The sequence below is a fragment of the Muscardinus avellanarius genome (genome assembly GCF_963383645.1).
Source record: "Muscardinus avellanarius genome assembly, chromosome: 10".
Lineage (NCBI taxonomy): Eukaryota > Metazoa > Chordata > Mammalia > Rodentia > Gliridae > Muscardinus > Muscardinus avellanarius.
In genome coordinates, this window is record NC_137796.1 from 75,519,686 (window position 1) to 75,543,348 (window position 23,663).

The 23,663-nt window shown below is 40.8% G+C and overlaps 1 protein-coding gene and 1 pseudogene across 4 annotated transcripts in view; one reads left to right on the forward strand and one right to left on the reverse strand.

Annotated features, from left to right (window-relative positions):
* The window catches only part of CYTH3 (cytohesin 3), a gene marked incomplete at both ends in the record, with an annotated part of 127,535 nt that overhangs the window by 61,662 nt on the left and 42,210 nt on the right, over nucleotides 1-23,663 (forward strand). The window lies entirely within an intron of this gene.
* On the reverse strand, nucleotides 3,130-3,795 carry LOC308268153 (glutathione S-transferase P-like; annotated as a pseudogene). Its single transcript has one exon. The product of its transcript is annotated as a glutathione S-transferase P-like (transcript).

Genomic DNA, 23,663 nt, shown 5'->3' on the forward strand with positions numbered 1-23,663 from the left:
ATTACTCTGTAGCTTTGTGTCAGGTATCTTTTATTTAAAATTTTCTGTTTTTTTTTATTGACCCCAAGAACCTTATTCTTTTTGTCTAAAGCAAATCAAAATCAAGATAAAAATATTGTTGCCTCTATACTAATGGTATGATTAGATAGCACCTTGCCTAAGGTAATGAAGAACACAGAAAGACTACTAGCATGGCCAGTAGCTTGATATATATATATATATTTTTTTTTTTTTTTTTTTTTTGGGTGGTACTGGGGTTCCTGGAAGCCCTTCTACCTCCGGGATACACTCCCAGACCTATTTTATACTTTTTTATTTTTGGAAACAGGGTCTCTTAAGCCAACGGGGTTGGCTTCAAACCAGCGCAATCCTCCTGTCTCCGCCTCCCAAGCGCGGGGATTACAAGCGTGCGCCACCACGCCCAGCTGCATCTTATATTTTATTATAGATGACTGTCTTACTGTGGGGAGCCTTGTCAACTAATATGTCCTTCAGATCAGATTAGAAGGAAATAATAGATCTTAGAGGTCCTGCTTGTTGCCTGCCTTTCTTTCTTTCTTTCTTTCTTTCTTTCTTTCTTTCTTTCTTTCTTTCTTTCTTTCTCTCTTGTACTAGGTAATGGAACCCAGGGGCTTTCTACCTCTGGGCTACACTTCCAGACCTATTTTATATTTTATTTGGAAACAGGGTCTCACTAATTTGCTGAGAGCCTCACTAAGTAGCTGAGGCTGGCTTCGAACCTGTGCAATCCTTCTGTCTCAGCTTCCCAAGTACTGGGATTACAAGTGTGCACCACCAAGCCCGGCCACTGTACTTGTTTCTTGAACTTTCAAGTTATTCTTATTCAGTACTTGTTAACTTTTCTGTTTTTGCACATTGTTTGGTGAGAATATTCACATTTTGTTTAGATTCTCAGGTCATTCCACAGTCCTGGCATGCCAAGAGAACTGTGACCCTGATAGTTACCAGCTCCTATTGGGGAATTCAAGGGCTCAATATATATACTTCTCTTTGGAAATCGCATCAGTTTGTATGATTTGAAGAGCCAGATGGTGTAGGTTATTTAGGAATACTTAGTAGTATTTGGGAAGAAAATAAAAGCAACTTCTTTTTTTTCCCCTTTAAAGCATTCCTTATACAGAAAATTAAGAAAGAATGTCATTATAAATAATTCAGAAATTTTGAGTTTTCTTATAGTCAATAAACGCCTTTAAGATTTATTTTATGCCAGGCATGGTGGTACACAATTGTAATCCCAGCATTTGGGAGGCTGAGACAGGAAGATCGCAGTTCTCAGACAGCTTCAGCTACTTAGTGAGGCCCTTTGCAACTCAGTGAAACCCTGCTTCAAAATAAAGAATAGCCTGATGTGGTGGCACACGCTTTTAATCCCAGTGCTTGGGAGGCAGAGACAGGACGATTACACAGGTTCAAAGCCAGCCTCAGGTACTTAGTAAGACTCTCAGCAACTTAGTGGGATCCTGTTTCCAAATAAAGTATAAAATAGGTCTGAAGCTAGGTGTGGTGGCGCACACTTGTAATCACAGCATTTGAGAGGCTGAGACCAGAGGATCGTGGTTCACTGACAGCCTCAGCTATTTAGGCCCTCTGCAACTTAATAAGACCCTGTGTCAAAATAAAGAATAAAAAAATAGAGAAGGGGATGTAGCTTGGAGGTCAAATGCCCCTGGGTTCCACCCCCAGATCCCCCCCCCCAAAAAAAGAAAAAAAGCCTTTGGTTCCACCCCCATTACAACAACAAAAAAAAAAAAAGAAAAGAAAAAAGAAAAAGGAAAACAAAGAAAGAAAGAAAAATAGAAAAAAGGAAAGAAAAAATAATAAAAAATAGGGCTAGAGGTGTCACTCAGAGGTAGAATGAATGAATACCCCTGAGTTCCATCCCCAGTACCGCAAAAAAAAAAAGAGATTTCTATTGTTTTGAAGCTGGGCGTGGTGGCGCACGCTTGTAATCCCCGCGCTTAGGAGGCAGAGACAGGAGGATCACGCAGGTTCGAAGCCAGCCACACGCGCTGGCTTAGGAGACCCTGTTTCCAAATTTAAAAAATGTAAAAATAGGTCTGGGAGTGTATCCCGGAGGTAGAAGGGCTTCCAGGAACCCCAGTACCAACCCCCCCCCAAATATATATTGTTTTGAGTAGTGTGTGTGTGTGTGTGTGTGTGTGTGTGTGTGTGTGTGTAGTACCAGGAATGGAACCCAGGGACACTGTACCTCTGAGCTACACCCACAGCCCTAGTTTTTAGCCTTTTAATTTTTGAAACAGGGTCTCACTGAGTTGTGACGGGCCTCACCAAGTAGCTGAGGCTGTCCACGAACCTCGACCCCCTCTGATCTCAGCCTCCCAAATGCTGTGATTACAAGTGTGTGCCACCACACCTTGCTTGTTTTGAGTTTTAAAAATATTTTTAATATTTTATTATGAAAAATTCAAAAATGCAAAAAGTTTAAGAATTATACAGCAACTAAGTATATACCCATCATCTTGAATCCATAATTAACCTTTTGCCATGTGTACTTTCTCACTTATCTGTCCATTTTTCATTTATCCATCAGTCTAGGCATTTCAAAGTTTTAATTTTAAAATTAAAAGCAGCTTGCTGGTAAATTGCTTTTTTTGCATCTGAAGCTTCTTCCTCTTAAGGAAGGTGGAAGCAGAGAAGCTAATCCTTGACTCAGGCAGACACCAAGGAAACAAAGTGTAACATATTTCTGACTAGTACAGCCTAGCTAAAGATGGAGATTTTAGACACAAAAGGTCTTCACCATCTTTCTCAGAGCTGCCACTAACGCTGCCCCCCCCCCCACGTCCTGGTTATTTAACCTCTGAACTAGACTCCTGATTTATTATTTATTTTGAAACACAGTCTTGCTAAATTACTCTGCACTGGCCTGAAGCCTGTAATCCTCTCATCTTAGCCTCCCAAATTCTGGGATTACAGGCATGTACCACTATACCTTGATCAGTGCCAATTTTGCACAAACCTCTTTTCCTTTCCTTTCCTTTCCTTTCCTTTTTCAGTACTGGAGATGGAACCCAGGGGCAGTCTACCTCCAAGCTACATTCCCAGCTCTATTTTTTTATTCTTTTTTTTTTTTCCCCTGTATTGGAAACTTTATTGGTCCAGGAGAAGCATGGCAGGCAGCCTTACTGTTTCCCATTGCCATTGATGTGGTGGTTCACGTGGTCCGGGGAGGTCAGAAAGGCCTTGATCTTGAGCCGGGTGCTCAGGCCGCCACGTAGGCAGAGAGAAGGGGGAAGGCGTCCAGGCAGCCAGGGGCCAGGACCTGGTGAATCAGCAGCAAATCCAGCAGGTTGTAGTTGGTGAAGGAGATCTGGTTGCCCACAATGAAGGCCTGGCCGCCCTGGTTCTGGGACAGCAAGGTCTCAAAAGGCTTCAGGTGTCTGGGCAGCGCCTTCACATAGCCATCCTTGCCTGCCTCATAGTTGGTGTAGATGAGGATGATGTATTTACAGCGGAGGTCCCCCAGGCCATCATTCACCATGTCCAGGAGAGTCGCCTCCCGACTGTCCTTCCTGTACAGCCCCAGCGAGCGGCCCAGGTGGCGCAGGATGGCATTGGTCTGGTACAGGGTGAGGTCTCCATCCTGGAACTTGGGGAGCTGCCCATAGAGGCAGGAGGCCTTGAGCGAGCCCTGGGACCAGGACTCCATGGTCAATACGTCCTCCTTCCAGCTCTGACCCTGGTCGGCCAGCAGCTTGCACATGGCCTCGCAGCACCATTGAACAGGGAATAGACGATGGTGTAGGGTGGCATGACTGCTGCATAGGTGGACCTCAGTGGCAGGGCTGGGGCCTATTTTTTTTATTCTTTATTTTATTTATTTATTTTTTTGGTGGTACTGGGGGTGGAACCCAAAGGCTTTCTACCTCTGGGCTATACTCCCAGACCTATTTTATATTTTATTTGGAAACAGGGTCTCACTAAGTTCTGAGAGCCTCACTAAGTAGCTGAGGCTGGGATTACAAGCGTGCGCCACCACGCCCGGGTTTATTCTTTATTTTGAAACAGGGTCTCTCTGAGTTGCAAAAGGCCTCACTAAGTAGCTGAGGCTGTCCTCGAACTGCAATCCTCCTGTCTCAGCCTCCCAAATGCTGGGATTACAAGCGTGTGCCACCATACCTGGCTCTGCACAAACATATTTTCTTTCACCAACCATCTCCCAAACACCTGTGGAGTGATGATCAGTAGAACCTTTGATTCCCAGTGTACTCTGCCCTTTAATTCTGTGTTTATCTTATTTATATGCTCCAAATAGGTTTTTTTTTTAACTTTGAATTGACTGAAATATGTGTTTTCCAAGAAGCCCCAATTACTTTTACAAGGTATGACATGCTACTCTGTTCCTTTTCTGATGTGTCCCATAGTCTTTCTAAAAAGCTACCTAGAAAAGATCTCATGTCCAGAGATAGATTGGTTTGGGCAGCTCTGAAAAGTGGAGTTGAGCTCTCTTAGGGTGGGCAGAGAGAACGTCCAAACAGATGGTCTCCCTCAGCACTGGACTGCAGCCAAAGGCTCTTGCTTTGCTAGCGTCTGAGGAACCATGCTCATTTTCTATTTGGGTACAATCTTGAGTTAACTGAGGAATCTAGAAGAATGAATGAGATTGTGTCCCAAGGACCGGAAGAGAACACAAAATCAGTGAAAGAATCACATGGAGGAACTGTACCTAGACCTTTGGGAATGTGCATGTGGATGTCTCTCCCTTGACTTTTTTCTCTCCTTAAACTTTTAACTTGGATTTTCTCAGCTTGCTTTTAGGGATGGAGAGGTCATTATGCCCCTTGCTACAAGATGTTCTGATTATTTTGTTTGCTACCATATATGCTGATTACTTTGTTGCTTTGATGTATTGCTTTGTTTTTCTAACTTAATATATCAACCTGTTTACTGGACTTTATGAGCCCAAACATCAAAGGAAAATGGGCTTGGCAGAATATTTGACCACTGGCACAAGTCTGGCCACCTTGGACTGACTGCCAAAAGGCTTTTCTCAGTTACTTCACACAAGGTAAGGCAGTGTCCTCATAAAGGAAGATAGCTAAGGCAAATCTCTGAGGTCTCTCTGTTGGAGTGGATGCACTGCCCCAGACCAGTCTCTTTTGACCAGGACTCCAAAGAGGCTGCAGATAGGCCCTCCCAGTAGACTCTGGATGTTGAGGTTCTCCCTGATCTGGTGATGAAAATAGCTTTCTCTTAGACTGCACACTAATGTAATTAAAGTTACCTTGACTTTAAAATTATTTGATACAAAATTGTGAAAATCTTATTAAATTGCTGTTGGAGATGTATTATTTCTCCCCAGATTCTATTTTTACATTGTGAGAGAATGGATAGTGTTGGGACCCCATGTCAGAAATTTACTCAAACCATGAAAAAGTATGAAATAGCTTTTTTTTTTTTTTTTTTTTTTGGCTGGTACTGGGGTTCCTGGAAACCCTTCTACCTCCAGGCTACACTCCCAGACCTATTTTTAAATTTTTATTTAAACAGGGTCTCTTAAGCCAGTGAGGCTAGCTTTGAACCTGTGTGATCCTCCTGTCTCCACCTCCCAAGTGCAGGGATTACAAGTGTGTGCCACCACACCTGGCTAGAAATAGCTCTTTTAATTGTAAAAATACTCTAGGTACTCTGATAGGTAATTCAGCAAATATTTCTGAACACCTACTATGTGTGAGTCATAGTTCTTGGTGCTGGAAATTCAGTAATGAAGAAGGCAGACAAGATCTCTGTCTTTGGAAGTCTGTGTTCACATTAGAGACAAAACTAAACAATAATTCAGTGGGATCCCACACAGCACTTCCATATATAAAAGCCTGACAGAGTAGTTAATTCAGTTTGTCCCATTGTTTGAGATATATAACACCCATAAAATCTTAAATATAGTATATAACATGTAATATAATTATAAAATATAGTCTATATATAATTAAGTATTTAATAAAATAATAATATATAAGTTCCAGAGTATTATTTTCATCCTATTTTAATGCAGCTGTGTCCATTTTTGTGTGTGCGTGTGGTACTGGGATGGAACCCAGGGTTTTTCTACTTCCAGGCTATGTACCCTAACCTGATATTATTTCTTATTTGGAAACAGAGTCTTGCTAGGTTGATGAGATTCCCACTACTTGCTGGGCTGTCCTTCAGCCTGTGATCCCCCTGTCTCAGCCTGCCAAGTACTGAGATTACAGGCATGTACCACAACAGCTGCCTGAGAATTGAACCCTAGGGGAATTCTTCCGCTGAGCTACACCCCCAGCTCTATTTTATTATTTATTTTGAAACAGGGTCTCACTAAATTGTGGAGGGCCTGACAGAGTTGCTGAGGCTAGAGGCAAACCTGTAATCTTCATGTCTCAGCCTCCCAGTACAGGGATTACAAGTGTGTGCCACCATACCTGGCTTGAAAATATATTTATAGAATTGAAAACTTGGGACTTAATGGGTTATAAATATTTCTATTAAAGATGGTAAAACTGGAACCTCTGTGCACTGTTTTGTTAAATAGCACAGCTGCAATGGAAAATACTGTGGAGGTTCCTTGAGAAATTAAAACTAGCACTACCATATGATCCTTCACAATGGCTGAAAGGTAGAGCAACCCAAGTTTCCATAGACAGTTGAATAAACAAAATGGATATCTGTACAATGAAATATTATTTAGCCTTTAAATGGAAGTATATTGTATCACATGCTGCAATTTGGATGGACCTTGAGGTTATTGATATGTTGAGTGAAGTCAGCCAGTTAGAAAAAAAGGCAAATACTGTAGGATTCCACTTAAATACATGAGGTATCTTAAGAGTAGTCACAGTCATACAGACAGAGTTAAATGGTGCTTCCCAGGAGCAGAGAGGAGGGTGAATGGGGAACTTATTATTTAATGAGGACAAAGTTCCAGTTTTGCAAGATGAAATGTTCTGGTTCCAGGTATTGGTCATGGCTGCACATGATGTGAATATACTTAACACTACCGAACTGTATGCTTAGAAAGTGGCTAAGATGGTAAATCTTACATGATGTTTTTCTTTAACCACAATTAAAAAACTTTTGAATGTGAAAACTGAATTGTATGTATCTGGTTTCTCACAGTTAGTTAAGTGGCAGAGCCAGGAGTGAAACCCATCAGTGTTTCACACTTCAGAGCACAGGCATTTTAGTCTTCATTCTGTACTGCTTCCAAAACACTTTTGATAATGACAAATGCTATGAAAAACAAAAGAGATGTCTTACAGAAAGTGATTGTGTAAGGCTGGGATCCTTTAGACAGAGAAATCAGGGTAGGCTTGGGAGCTGATATCGGAAGGGGAGGACGAAGCCAGTGGGACACCAGAGGGGAAAGGGCAGTGTTTGGATAGGAGGACGATGGGGGGATATAGTGTGGGATGAGGGAGGGTCCTAGAGACCCAGGCCAGGAGGTTAGAATTTAGTCAGAGCCCATTGGGAAGCCATATGTATTTTAAGTAGAAATGAGACATGATTTTATCTGTGTGTTAGTGAGTTCTGCCAAAACTTCACTTGGAAAGGAAGTTAAGAAGAAATTCCAGAATATTTATTTGTCCATTTTGTAATCAAATGTCAAATTGAAGACTTAAAGTTTTACAAAAAAATTATATCTCCCCCACTTTATTTGGTGCTGTTAAAGCATATTTAAGTGTAATGGATCTATCAACTGCAGCAATTGTGCCAGCCATTTCCCTTTTGAAAGATACATAGTTACTAAGGGTGTGAAAGAAAAAATGCTGTTTTCTAAGTCTGGGGACTGCTGTCCTAGATGATATGCATCAGAATTCATCAGAGCCATGAGATGAGGTAGAGAAGGACTGACATACAGAGGGCATCTTTTGAGGACACCAGTAGCACAATTACTGATTCAGATTTAATGCATTTTTAGCCAGAATTCACCTAAGGATATAGCACATTGGTTATAAAAATCCTTTCATCTTTCCACTTGAATGAAGTTCTTAGGGGCCGAGTATTTGCAGATAACTTCAATGAAAAGAATAAAATCTTAAATATTAGGTGACATTTTCCTGACAGTATGATTGAAAAATCTCATCTGAATCTGATAAGTAAATATTCATCCTCATTGGATCGTCAAGAGAACTCTTTGGAAGTTTGAGTTGATTAAATTGTCAGAGACAGCTTTCACAAAGTTCTTTTAGAGAAAGAATTATTTGGTAGATTTGGATGCCATTATCCCTATTTTAAAGATGTTATTAATAGACTTTTTGGGGAACAGATTTAGATTTACATAAAATTTGGAGATCCCATCTGTTCTCTACCTCCTAGTTTCCCCATTATGCTCAAGCCATTTTCCTGCCTTACCCTCAAGAGTGGCTGGAATACAGGCATATACCACTGGGCTAGACTTAGTTTCTCTATTATTAACATCTTAAATTAGTATGGTATATTTGTTACAATTGATGAGTCAGTATTGACAAATTATTAGTAACATTTACAATAGGCTATACTCTTTGGGGTATGTAATTCTGTGGGGTTTGATAAAGGTATCCATTTAGCGACCATTAGAGTGTCATATAGAAAAGTTTCACTGCCTGAGAATCCTTGGTGTTGACAATTATGAATAAAACTGCTAGCCAGGCATGGTGGCACACACTTGTAACCCCAACATTCGGGAGGTTGAGACGAGAGAATCATGGTTCATGGACAGCCTCAGCTATTTGTGAGGCTCTTTGCAACTCAGTGAGACCCTGTTTCAAAAATAAAGTATAAAAAATAGGGCTGGAGTGTTGCTTGGAGGTAAAATGCCCCTGGGTTCCATCCTAAGTACTGCAAAACAAACAAACAGAAACTGCTAATGTTCATTGGCAAGTTTTCATGTGGACTTTTTTTTTTTTTTTTTTTTTTGGTGGTACTGGGGTTCCTGGAAACCCTTCTACCTCTGGGCTACACTCGCAGACCTATTTTTATACTTTTTTATTTGGAAACAGGGTCTTCTTTTAAGCCAGAGTGGCTGGCTTTGAACCTGTGTGATTCTCCTGTCTCTGCCTTCCAAGCGCGGGGATTACATTACAAGCCTGTGCCACCATGCCCGGTGGTGTGGACATAATTTTTAATTCAGTTGGATAACTTCCTAGGAGTACAATTACTGGATCATATTCTAAGACTATGTTTAGTTTTGGGCAAGACTGCCAGACTCTTCCAAAGTGTCATTACATAGTGTTTATTCATGTGTGTTTGTGAAGCTATACCCCTTCTCCAGCCTCAACTTCTGGACATGAAGAGGATCGATTGATCGGGTTTAATGTAAAAAAAAAAAATTAATTTTGTTCTTTTAGTTACCTAGGGTAGAAAGTCTCAGTGTCCATTGTTAATTTTGTGTGTGTGGGGTAGTGTGGATTGAACCCTGGAGCATTCTACTTGTGAGCTACACCCCCAGCTTATTTTATTTTTTTCTTGAAACAGAGTCTTGTTAGGTTGCTGACAGTCTCACTATTAGCTGAGGCTGGTCATGAACTTTGATACTCTCGTCTCAGCCTCCCAAGTACAGGGATTACAGGCATATGTCACCATGCCTGGCTTATTGTTGAGTTTTCATGGTTGAGTTAAAAATATGTATCTTCTATGATCTTATGATACTTATTTTGAGATCTCAAGTAACATTCAAGAAGAGATTTTGAGACTTGTGTAAATAGGACAATACTATTTACACATATTTATACGTGAGGGAACTGAGTCACAATGGGGTTCAGTAAGTTCACAGCTAACAAGTGGGAGAATTTTTTTTTTCGGGTCTGGGGATGGAACCCAGGGGCATTCAACCTCTGAGCTATGCCCCCTGCCCTATTTTTTAGTCTTTATTTTTGAAACAGGGTCTCACTAAGTTGCAAAGGGCCTCACTAAATAACTGAGGCTGTCCACAAACTGCAGTTCTTCCGTCTCAGCCTCCCAAGTGCTAGGATTACAAGCGTGAGCCACCATACCCGGCAGGAGAGAGGAGTTGAAACAGGTAGTGTGACTACAGGATTCATCTCTTAGTCACTGTGTTACACTCTGTATTATCTTGTCATAACTTCATAATTTAAGGCCATACGTATATGTTCATTGCTACATTTTAGCAGTGATTCTGCAATTTCAGTGTTCAACAGAATCATTTGAGAAGCTGATTAAAATTTACAATACTATTGGGAGGCTGAGACAGGAGGATCTGGGTTTGTGGTCAGCCTCAGCTACTTAGTGAGGCTCTCAGCAACTTAGTGAGACCCTTTTTAAAAAAAGAATAATGCCGGGCATGTTGGCGTACGCTTGTAATCCCAACATTTGGGAGGTTGAGACTGGAGAATTGTGGTTTGAGGATAGCCTCAGCTACTTAGGCCTTTTGCAACTCAGCGAGTCCCTTTTTCAAAATAAAGAATAAAAAATAGGGCTGGGAGTGTTGCTCAGAGGTAGAATGCCCCTGGGTTCCATACCCCATACTTCAAATAAATAAATAAATAAATAAATAAATAAGAATAAAAACCGGGCTAGGGGTGTAGATCAGAGGTAGAATGCCCCTGGGTTCAATCCCCAGCACAATATACACACACAAATCACAATACTAGGCTTCATACCCAGGATCTGTTTTGGTAGGCATTGGTAGCACCCTGGAACCACCACCACCGCCGCCACCCCTCTTCTTCTATTTCTTCTTCCTCCTCCTCTTCCTCCCCCCCCCTTCTCCTTCTCTCTAGGGATTGAACCTAGGGACATTCTACCTCAAAGCTACACCCCAGCCTTATGTTTTTTGGGTTTTTTTTTTTTTTTGGTGGTACTGGGGTTCCTGGGAGCCCTTCTACCTCCGGGCTACACTCCCAGACCTATTTTTACATTTTCATTTGGAAACAGGGTTTCCTAAGCCAGCGAGTGGCTGGCTTCGAACCTGTGTGATCCTCCTTTCTCTGCCTCCCAAGCGCGGGGATTACAAGCGTGCGCCACCATGCCCGGCTTACACCCCAGCCTTATGTTTTAGTCTTTATTTTGAAACAGGGTCTCACTAAGTTGCAGAGGGCCTTACTAAGTCACTGAGGCTGGCTATAAGCCTGTTCCTCCTGTCTTAGACTACCAAGTACTTGGATTACAAATGTGCATTACCATGCCCAGTTGAACTTCCCTGGTACTGGGGATGGATCCCAGGGGCATTCTACCTCTGAGCAACACCTCCAGCCCTAATTTTTTTATTTTTTATTTTGAAACAAGGTCTCACTGAGTTGCAAAGGGCCTCACTAAGTAGCAGAAGCTGTTCCTGAACTGCTGTCCTCCTGTCTCAGCCTTCCAAATGCTGGGATTACAAGTATGTGCCACCATGCTTGGCTTATGAACTTCATTTTTAATAAGTACTTCTGAGTGATTTTGGTGGAAAAAGGTCTATAAAACACGTAAGAAACTGCTAGGAAAATGAGCTAGAATCAATTACTTTAGTGAAATAGTTTTGATATGAATTTCAGGGAGCTGGCTAAGTCCTTGACTCTTTTGTTTAGTTTTGCTGGATGGAGCCCAGTAAATTGCCCTTTTACCACTGTATTCAGTAAGACACACACCACTTCTGTGGTTCTTCTGTTGCTTGTTGGTGATTGGCTATATTACCAAACAGGAAGAGCAACAATTGTGGGTTGGGCTGTTGGTTGTCAAGAGGATGTTTATATATGAGTCTGAAAGGCTAATTTGGGGAGGATTGCAACATCATATTTTTTTCTTACATACAATACTAGGTAAAGACAAAGAAGTTATTTTAGAACTCACAATGACTGCTTTAATTTCTAATTTATTGCTCATTTTATCTATCATCTTTGTAATGTGCTAAAATTTGTAACTGCTTCATCCCCTGATACATGTAACTACCTAAGGTAGAAGATTTAGAAGACTAACAACAGTCCTGTTTAAAGGTATCATAGAATAGTTAATAGTGTTTGTTTTTTAATGTTCATATTTATTTAATAGTTTTTCATCTCCAAAAACCAATTTTTAATTAAGAAGTATTATTCTATTACAAAGTATGTATAGGATATATTCTGTTCATTTGCTTCTGTTAATAGACATTTGAGATGTTTTTACCTTTGAGCTATTGTGAACACTACTGCTTTGAACATTTATGTAAAGTTTTTGGGTAAACATATGTTTTTACTTCTTTTGAGTATATATATATATTTAGGAGTAGAATTGCTGAACCTATGTTTTAAGTTTTTGAAAAATTGACAAGCTTTTTGCCCAAAGTGGCTATACTTTATTGCCTTTTAAAAGCAATTTATCTGTATTTTCTTTTTTGGGTGCAAACTTATTTACTTATTTATTTATTTAGGTACTAGGGATGGAACCCATGGGCATTCTACCTCCGAGCTACACGCCCTTCCCTATTTTTTATTCTTTATTTTGAAACAGGGTCTCCTAAGCCAGCGCGCGGCTGGCTTTGAACCTGCACGATCCTCCTGTCTCTGCCTCCCAAGCGCGGGGATTACAAGCGCGTACTACCACGCCCGGCTCTCTGACCAATGATATTTATAATTGTGAGGTTTTTATTTAACTTTTTCTTTTTCATTAACATAATAATTGTACATATCTATGAGGCGCAGTGTGAAGTTTCAATACATGTATAGAATGTGTCTGATCAAATTAGGGTAATTAGCAGTGCCATCTCACCTTCATCCTCCCCCCTCCTTTTCTTCTTCCTTGTACTGGGGGTTGAACCCAGTGTCATTCTATGTCTTAGCTACACACCCAGACTTTTTTTTTTTGTGTGTGTGTGTGTGTGGCACTGGGGATGTTACCCAGAGGCATTCTACCTCTGAGCTATACCTCCAGCCCTATTTTTTTTTCAGCCCTATTTTTTATTCATTATTTTGAAACAGGGTCTCAGGGTCTCACTGAGTTGCAAAAGGGCCTCACTAAGTAGCTAAGGCTGTCTGCGAACCTGGGTCCTCCTGTCTCAGCCAAGCATGTGCTGATTACAGGAATGCACTGAAGTACCTGTCCGTCCTTCCCTTCCCTCTTTCTTTCCTTCCTTCCTTCCTTCCTTCCTTCCTTCCTTCCTTCCTTCCTTCCTTCCTTCTGTGCTGGGGATTAACCCAGGGGCATTTTACCTCCAAACTACACCCCAACCCTATTTTTATTCTTTATTTTGAAACAGGTTCTCACTAAGTTGCAGAGGGCCTCACTAAGTAGCTGAGGCTGCCTGGAAACCCAGGTCTTCCTGTCTCAGCCTCCCAAGTACTGAGATTACAAGAGTGTGCCACCATGCCTGGCTTTCTTTATCATTGCTTTATGTTTGGATACTTTGGGCTCCTCTCTTGATTTTTTAATAAAAGATATAATAGGTTATTGTGATCACCTCATTGTGCTGTAGAACACAAGAACTCAAGGTTTAGCAAAGTTGCCAGGCAAGCCTGAAACTTAAGATTTTTTCTTTCTATAAAAGATTTCATTCCTTAGGCTGTTAATCCTGGTTTCGTCAGAGCGTGGTGGTCTCAGGATTCCAAGATAGTGGAAGCTCAAGACCTTGTGGCCTGGACCCTGCACATTGTCACATATGTCCCCTTGTTATGGTCAAAGAAGTCCCTAAGCCAGTCAGTGGTGGGAATAGATAGCCATGGGAGTGTGGTAGGGGAGGGGTTGGGGATTGAACCTAGGGATCTTCTACCTCTGAGCTATACTCCCAGCCGTATCTTGTTTTTTATTTTGAAACTGTCTCAGTTGCTGAGAGTCTCGCTAAATTGCTGAGGCTGTCCTTGAACTTATGATGCTCCTGTCTCAGCCTTCCAAGTACTGAACTTACAGGTGTGGGCAACCAACCACACCTGGCTTAGAATGCCCTTCTTTTTTTTTTTTTTTTGTGGTACTGGGGTTCCTGGAAGCCCTTTTACCTTCAGGCTACACTCCCAGACCTATTTTATATTTTATTTGGAAACAGGGTCTCTTAAGCCAGCGTGGCTGACTTCGAACCTGCACGATCCTCCTGTCTCTGCCTCCCAAGCACGGGGATTACAAGCGTGTGCCACCACGCCTGGCTAGAATGCCCTTCTTGATAGGAGTAACTGCAAAATAATTGTGGACTTGTTTTCCTACCACAGCAATTAATAAATTTAGATTTTTCCTACTTTGGTACTTTGCAGTTTATATTTCTAATGGTTTTTCTGTTTCTTCTCTCATTTTTTTTTGTCATTCATTCATTCATTTATATACTGGCAATAGAACCTGGGGCCTTTTACATGCTAGGCCCCAGCCTAGCATGTAAAGCTCAGTGGTCTGCCACTGAGCTATACCTCAACCCACTCATCTTATTAGGTTGATTATTTTTTCTCATTCTAGTTTTGATTCCTCCCCCCAGTTTGTGCATGTTGAACTCCATTCCTTTCCTGCTGAGCCTAGAAGTTGTATCCCTTCTTAACTTTCCAAGTGTAAAGTCAATACCCTCCTCCTCAGAACTCTAAGAACTTTTAGATAAAATTATTTCCCTTCCCAATTATATGTTATATAGTCAGTTTTTCTTTGCAAACTCAGGTCTGTACACACCATTCCTTTTGTATATGACACCTCTTGCCATGTATCTTTTCTTGATGTTGAGTTTTCAGAATTTCCATTAACAGTGGTACACTGGTAGCTAATTTTTTTTTTTTTTTTTTTTTTTTTTTTGCGGGTCTGGGGATGGAACCCAGGGGCATTCAACCTCCGAGCTACACCCCCTGCCCTATTTTTTATTCTTTATTTTGAAACCAGGTCTCACTGAGTTGCAGAGGGCCTCACTTAGTAGCTGAGGCTGTCCGCGAACTGCGATCCTCTGGTCTTATCCTTCCGAATGCTGGGATTACAAGCGTGCACCACCATGCCCGGCAACTGGTAGCCAATTCTTAAGATTTTGTTTGTCTAAAATTATTACCTTGAGCTGGATGCAGCAGTGCATGCCTATAATCCCAGTGCTTGGGAGGCTGAGACAAGGGGATTACAGGTTTGAGGTCAGCTTCAGGAACTTAGTGTGATCCTGTTTCGAAGTAAAAAAGGGCTGGGAGTATAGGGTTTGGAAGTAGTAGAATGCTTCTGGGTTCAAAATTCAGTACCAAAAAGAAAGAAGAAAAAGATACTTTTTCACAAAATCCAAAGAAGGCTGGACAAAGGACCATGGTCTTGAGAAAATAAAAGTCAGCAAGCAAATGGACATTGAGGGGAAATAAGAGAAAAGATCCCAAGGGTGTGATGAGTGCTAGGCTCTGGAGTGATTCCTTCATCTACTGGGGGTGCTCAGAGCTCTTTACCCTTTCTTACCACACGGTTCTTAGCTCCTGCAGTTCAGGCAGAGCACTCTGGCTCGCTGCAGCACTCCACTGAGGTGGCTTTCCTGTTGCTAGCATGTGACTGGCCCGGTTACCCACTTGGATGTGAGCGTTTCAATTCAGCTTTGTCACTTCCCTGAGGTCAAGTGGCTGTTGAGTGTTGATGAGATCTACAAGTGGAACTGTGGTGGCCCAGTTTGCCTTTTTGTTCTTTGTACCATCATATTACCCTATTAGTTCCTTGGAACTTGTACTCATTAACAGTTTAAATTGCCAGTTTTTGGAGTGTCACAAGAAAAGTATTATTTCCCTGGCACAGAGTTCCCATTTAGGGGATTAATGGGGACCAGTGCCCAGGCCCAGGCCTTGCCAGAATTTGTAGTGTCCTGTAGAATTGGCCTGTCCCTGAATTGAACAACAACAAAAATGTAAAAAATACCAAATCATACATGTGTAAAATTTGTAAGAGTATCATTAAATACTTGTAGTAATAAACCAAAAAAGATTAGAAATTGTTATTGATATAATTTGATAGTTTTTTTTTTGTGTTTGTGTGTGGGGGGTACTGGGGATGGAACCCAGGGGCATTCTACCTCCAAGCTACACACCCTGCCCTATTTTTTATTCTTTATTTTGGAGCAGGGTCTGAGTTGCAGAGGTCCTCACTAAGTAGCTGAGGCTGTCTGTGAACCACGAACCTCCAGTCTCAGCCTCCCGAATGCTGGGATTACAAGCGTGGGCCACCATGCCTGGCTAATTTGATAGTTTTAAAGTACTTTGAGATACCATTTTTAGTGCCTATATGTGTTGTTAATGTCAGTGTTTTCTATACAGTGTGTATAGAAAAACCTCCCATTTTTCATTAATTCTGGGATGCAAAATTTTCCTCATTTTCGTGTCTCTGAAATCAAGGTTACATCATAATTTACGGGCTGTTAGATTTTATTAAGTATGGTAATAAAGTGATATTCTGAATTTATTTTTTTACTTTTTATTTTTTGCACTACTGGAGATGGAACCCAGGGCCATTCTACCTCTGAGCTGTACCCCCAGGCCTATTTTTTATTCTTTATTTTAAAACAGGGTCTCACTGACTTGAAAAGGGCCTCACTAAGTAGTTGAGGCTCAGCCTCCCAAATGCTGGGATTATAAGCATGTGCCACCATGCCAGGCTCAATTCTGAAATTTTTGTTGTGATATTACCATTGCATACTTTGTTAATAGTTTCTTTAGGCAGAAAAGTGGCACTTACAAGTCCCGCTAACAACCGATCTCTATTACCACAAAACCAGCGCCTTTCAGAGCCAGAAAACATCACCAGCAAAGAAATAAAAACTGTAAATACAAGGGACAGAGAAAAAGAGGGCTGGAAAAACGAGACACCAGAAAGAAACCAGCCCGAAGTGCCAGAGCCGCGGCACAAAGCGGCCGGAGTGGCCAGAGCTGCGGCACATAGCAGCTGGAGTGGCTGGAGCCTAGCAGCACCAGGCTCCAGAGAGGAGGGAGACTCAGAACGGAGCTCAAATCCAGAGAGGAGGTATGCCGGCCTCGTGGCGCAGCAGCAGCGCCTTACTGCCAGTGGCAGCGGCGAGTTCACCAGATGGCTCTAGACCAATGGACTCAACCAGCCACCAGGCGCCAGAGAGGAAGGGTGGACAGCGAACTGAGGTGAGCAGCTGTTGAACAGCCGGGCGGCAGCCAGCAGTTTTTTCAGCGCAAGGAGTGTCTAAAGCTCCCAAGGGCCGGGATCAGCACACCCCGCAGGGACTCAGCAGAGCCCAACACCAGAGAAGAACTACGCCAACCTCACGGCCGAGGATGCAACAGCAGCGCCTTACTGCCAGTAGCAGTGGCGAGTTCACCAGATGGCTGAAGACCAACGCAGTCAACCAGCCACCAGGCTCCAGAGAGGAGGGGTGGACAGCGAGCCGAGGTGAGCAGTTGCTGAACAGCCGGGCGGCATTCAGCAGTGTTTTCGGCGCAGGGAACATCTTAAGCTCCCAAGGGACGGGCATAGCACACCTGGCAGGGACTCAGAGCGGAGCTCAAAACCAGAGAAGAAATACACCATCCTCACGGCCGAGGGCATGGCAGTGGTGTCATATTGCCAGTGGCGGCAGCTGCGAATCCACCGAGTCCACTACAGCTCCATCAGCACACTCAACAACTGTGAGTCAAATTGAGGCCCCTAGGGGAGAAATCCCAGTACTGCACTCCCAGGGACGTGGGCAGATAGTCTCCCTGGGTCGGAGATTTTAGCAGTGCAACCCAGTGAGGGAGTGGTGGTGGCAGAGATATCGCACCATAGTCACAACTCCCCGCTGGAGAACGCCCATCTTGGCATCCCCCATGGTCTAAGCAGCCTCAATTGACTCCCTGGGTCTGAGAATTTGCGATACAACCCAGTAAAAGAGTAGTGGTGACTGAGATACCACAGATTCGAGATCCAGAGCATCTTAAGTGAACTCGTAGTGACCCAGGGAAGAACCCAGAGAAGGCACAAACTTCCAAAATCATGGGAAAGAGAAATAACAATGGAGCAGTAAATGCCCACAACCCCACAACATCAGAATCTGATAACACACAAATCCAGAGATCTCTAGAAGATCAAATCAGGAAAATAACTTTAGAAATAATAGAGGACTTTAGAAAAGAATTCAGAGAGAGTCAAAAAGAGATAAAAGATGCAATCATTGAAATAAAGGCCTCAATTCAAAGTATAAACAACAGATTAGACCACATGGAGAATAGAATCTCGCTTCTTGAAGATGATCACTCCAAAAATGAACGCCTAGTTTCTAATTTAGAAAAAAAAAATCCGACAGCAGGAATCTGACATTGAAGAAATATGGGCCCATTTTAAGAGAGCCAACCTAAGAATAATTGGAATAGAGGAGGGAAAAGAAGGTGAAACCAAAGGGATCAATAATCTCTTCAAGGAAGTAATAGCAGAAAATTTTCCAAACATAAAGCAAGAGTTCGATACACAGGTCCAGGAAACTTATAGAACTCCCTTTAGACAGGATCATAGAAGAGGATCCCCACGCCACATAATTGTTAAAATGACCAATGTGGAAGCCAAGGAGAGAATCTTAAAGGCAACAAAAACAAAAGGCCACATGACATTCAGAGGCAAACCAATTAGAATCACTCCAGACTTTCCAAACCAAGTCATGAAAGCCAGAAGGGCATGGAGTAACATATTCCAAACTCTGAAAGAAAACAACTTCCAGCCAAAAATTTCCTACCCAGCAAAACTATCCATCAAATTAGCTGGGGAAATAAGAAGCTTTCATGACAAACAGAAACTGAAGGAATTTATGTCTTCAAAACCAGCGCTAAAGAAAATACTCAAGGAGATTAACTGCAAAGAGGAAATGGGTAATACACTCCAGAACCAAAGAAACAAAAATTCCCATCCAGCAGACAACTAAGCAAAGAAGAATAAATACTATCTCAAACAGAAATAAGATCTTAACATGTTGGGAATTAAAAATTACCTCTCTGTAATCACACTAAATGTAAACGGCCTCAACTCCCCAATAAAAAGACATAAAGTGACAAAATGGATTAAAAGCCAGAATCCATCTATCTTCTGCTTACAAGAATCACACCTTACAAGTAAAGATAGGAACAAACCCAAGGTAAAGGGCTGGAGCAAGGTAATCCATACTAATGGTACTCGAAGACAAGCAGGAGTAGCAACTATGATATCAGACAAGTTAGACTTCAAACCCAAACTTATTAGAAGAGACAAAGAAGGTCACATTTTACTGGTAAAAGGAATAGTCCAGCAAGAGGAAATAACAATAATCAACATCTATACCCCAAACATAGGGGCAGCTACTTTCATAAATCAAACTCTTTGTGACATGAAGTCATACATAAATCCCAACACAATAATACTGGGAGACTTCAACACACCTCTCACAATACTAGACCGATCTTCCAGACAAAGGGTCAGTAAAGATGCCTCAGAACTAAAGAACACCATTAACCAAATGGACCTGTTGGACACATATAGAATATTTCACACAACTACAGCGGAGTTTACATTTTTCTCAGCTGCTCATGGAACCTTCTCCAAACTAGGTCACATCCTGGGGGACATAAAATGAGCACTAGCAAATTTTAAAAATGTTACATACTTCCCTGTGTCATTTCAGACCATAATGGAATGAAACTAGAAATCAACTATAAGAAGACCCAGAGAAACAACATAAACATGTGGAGACTGAACACCACACTTCTGAATGAAGAATGGGTCATAGAAGATGTAAGAGGTGAAATCAAGAAATTTCTAGAAACAAATGAAAATAAAGATATATCAAAACCTCTGGGATACTTTGAAGGCAGTATTAAGAGGAAAATTTATAGCACTGAGTGCTCACATAAGAAAAACAGAAAATCTTCAAATAAATAGCCTAATGACACACCTCAAAGCTCTTGAAAAGCAGGAACAATTGAACCCCAAATCCAGCAGAAGACGGGAAATTATTAAAATTAGAGCAGAAATTAACGAAATAGAGAATAAAAAAAACAATACAGAAAATCAACAAAACCAAAAGCTGGTTTCTTGAAAAAATTAACAAGATTGATAAATCACTAGTCAACCTAACTAAAAAAAAAGAGAGAATCAACCCAAATTATGAAGATAAGAGATGAAAAAGGAAACATTACTACTAACAGCGTAGAAATCCAGAGGATTATCAGAAACTACTTTGAAAAACTATACTCCAACAAATTGGAGAATCTGGAGGAAATCTACAACTTCCTAGATAAATACAACCCTCCTAAACTGAGTCAAGAATATATAGAACACTTCAACCAATAACAATCAAAGAGATTGAAACAGCAATAAAGAGCTTACCATCAAAGAAAAGCCCAGGACCAGATGGTTTCCCAAGTGAATTCTATAAAACCTTTATAAAGAGCTAACCCTAATACTACTCAAACTATTTCATGAAATAGAAAAAACCAGGACTCTCCCAAATACATTCTATGAAGCCAACATCACACTAATACCCAAACCGAATAAAGACAGTTCAAGGAAGGAAAACTACAGGCCTATATCTCTGATGAACTTGGATGCAAAACTATTAAACTTAATACTAGCAACACGCATTCAAAACCACATCAAGAAAATCATACACCATGACCAGGTAGGGTTTATCCCAGGGATGCAAGGCTGGTTCAATATACGAAAATCAATCCATGTAATTCATCATATAAACAGAATCAAAGACAAAATCACATGATCATCTTAATAGACGCTGAAAAAGCATTTGATAAAATTCAACATCCATTTATGATAAAAACACTGCAGAGAATTAGAATAGAAGGAACATACCTTAACATTATTAAGGCAATCTACAATAAGCCCACTGCCAACATCATATTAAATGGGGAAAAACTTCAAGAATTCCCCCTAAAAACTGGAACGAGACAAGGATGTCCACTATCATCACTTATCTTCAGTATAGTACTAGAGACTCTAGCCAGAGCAATAAGGCGAGAAAAGGAAATCAAAGGAGTACAAATAAGAAAAGAAGAACTCAAGCTTTCACTATTTGCAGATGACATGATACTATATTTAGAAAACTCAACCAAAAGTCTTACAGAACTGATCAACAAATTCAGCAAAGTATCTGGATACAAAATCAATCTTAAAAAATCAGAAGCTTTCCTGTACACCAACCATAAATCCACTGAAAAAGAAATTCAGAAAACACTTCCACTCAGGATCTCCCACAAGAAAATAAAATACCTAGGAATAAACTTGACCAAGGAGGTAAAAGATCTCTACAAAGAAAATTATAAAACACTGAAAAAAGAAATCGAAGAAGATCTTAGAAGATGGAAAGATCTTCCATGTTCATGGATTGGCAGAATAAATATCATTAAAATGGCCATCCTCCCAAAAGTGATCTACAGATTTAACGCAATGCCCATTAAACTACCAAGATCATTCCTCACAGACATAGAAAAATCAGTCCTTAAATTTATCTGGAATAACAAAAAGCCCAGAATAGCCAAGTTAGTTCTCAGCAACAAAAACCACACAGGAGGAATCACAATACCTGACTTCAAAGTATACTACAAAGCCATTGTAATAAAAACAGCAAAAGAACAGATATATAGACCAATGGAGCAGAATAGAAGACCCAGAAACAAGTCCACACACTTTCAGCCAATTGATTTTTGACAAAGGGGCCAAAAACATACACTGGAAAAAAGATAGCCTCTTCAACAAATAGTGTTGGCAAAACTGGTTAACCATATGCAGAAAATTGGAAATTAATCCCACTTTTTCACCCTGTACAAAAGTCAACTCACGATGGATCAAAGGCTTGGAAATTAAACCAGAGACCTTGAAGCTCCTTGAAAAGGGCATAGGTCCAACACTGCAACACAGAGACACAGATAAACATTTCCTCAACAAGACCCCAAAGGCACAACAAATTAAAAGGAGAATCAATACATGGGATTGCATGAAACTGAAGAGCTGTTCAGCAAAGGAAACTATCAAGAACCTCAATCGAGAGCCAACAGAATGGGAGAAGATTTTTGCCACCTACACCACCGATAGAGGACTAATATCTAGAATATACAGAGAACTCAAGAAACTCAACACTAAGAAAACAAAGCATCCAATAACAAAATGGGCAAATGAACTAAATAGACACTTCACAAAAGAAGAAATTCAAATGGCCAATAAATGCATGAAAAAATGCTCAACATCACTGGCAATCAGAGAGATGCAAATCAAAACTACCCTGAGATTTCACCTAACTCCAACTAAAATGGCAATCATTCAAAACACAAACAACAACAGATGCTGGCGAGGATGTGGAGAAGTGGGAACTCTAAGACATTGTTGGTGGGATTGCAAATTAGTGCAACTACTTTGGAAAACAGTATGGAGAATCCTCAGAAGAATGGGAACAAATCTACCATTTGATCCAGCAATACCACTTCTGGGTATCTACCCAAAAGATAGGAAGCCAAACTACCAAACTAATGCATGTGTATCTATGTTCATAGCTGCACAATTCACCATAGCCAAACTATGGAACCAGCCAAGATGTCCATCAACAGATGAATGGATTACAAAACTGTGGGATATGTACACAATGGAATTTTACTCAGCCATCAAAAAAACTCAATTACATCATTTTCAGGGAAATGGATGGATCTGGAGGACATTATGCTAAGTGAGATTAGTCAGTCACAAAAAATAAGAAATCAGATGCTTTCCCTAATATGTGAGAGTTAGAGAAAAATGGGTCATAGGAGGAACTCTTGAAAGAGGAAATCCTATAGAGGAGAAAACAAGACAACCAAAAGGAGGAAAAAGGAGGGGGGAAGAGGAAAATCTCTAAAACACACAATGTAATTTTAAACATATCGAAGTCAATCACTAAGCCAAGCAAGGGAGGGAGGGACAGGGAGGGAATGGGTGGGAATTGGGTAGGGGTTAAATCAGCAATGAGTACATGTTTGTACACACAAGTTTTTTACCCCAATATGATGTTTGAATATAATGCACCAATAAAAATAAATAAATAAATATATTAAAAATAAAAATAAAAAATAGTTTCTTTAGGTTTTTTAATAAACATTTTAATTTATCACAGTCTACCAATACCACTTCACGCATAAGATAAGAATCTTGTGTAACATTGTGCTTCATTTCTTCTTCCCAGCTTTGTGCCATTTTACTTTTATGTATTTAACAACCCAGTTCACTTTTTGTTATTTTTGCTTTAGGCAGTAACAGTAAATCTTCTGAATAGATTTATATAATGAGGGGGGAAATGTTTGCTCATATAGCTACTATTGACAGTACTTTTCATTCTTTTGTATAGATACAAATTTTCATCTGTGCCTTCTTCCTTCTGTCTTAGGACTTTAGCATGTTTTTGTAGTGCTGATCTGCTTATGATGAATTATTGAAAGTTTTTATGTCTAAGAATACCTTTGTTTCACCTTCATCTTTGAAAGATATTTTGAGCCAGGAGTGGTGGTGCATGCTTGTAATCCCTGCGCTTGGGAGGCTGAGATGGAGAATTGCATAGGTTTGAAGCCAGCCTCAGTACTTAGTGAAGCTCTCAGCAACTTAGTGAGACCCTGTTTCCAAATAAAATATAAAATAGGGCTGGGAGTATAGCCTGGAGATAGAAAGCTTCTGGGTTCCACCCCAGTACAAAAAAAAAAAAAGATATTTTGGAGAGTGTGAATATTTTTATCATTTCAGGCAAGAGGATAGATCCAATCTCACTTGCTTCATCTTGGCTGGAAGCATAAATCACTTACATACTTTAATTAAAATTGTACAAGCACCAAACGAGGACATATACC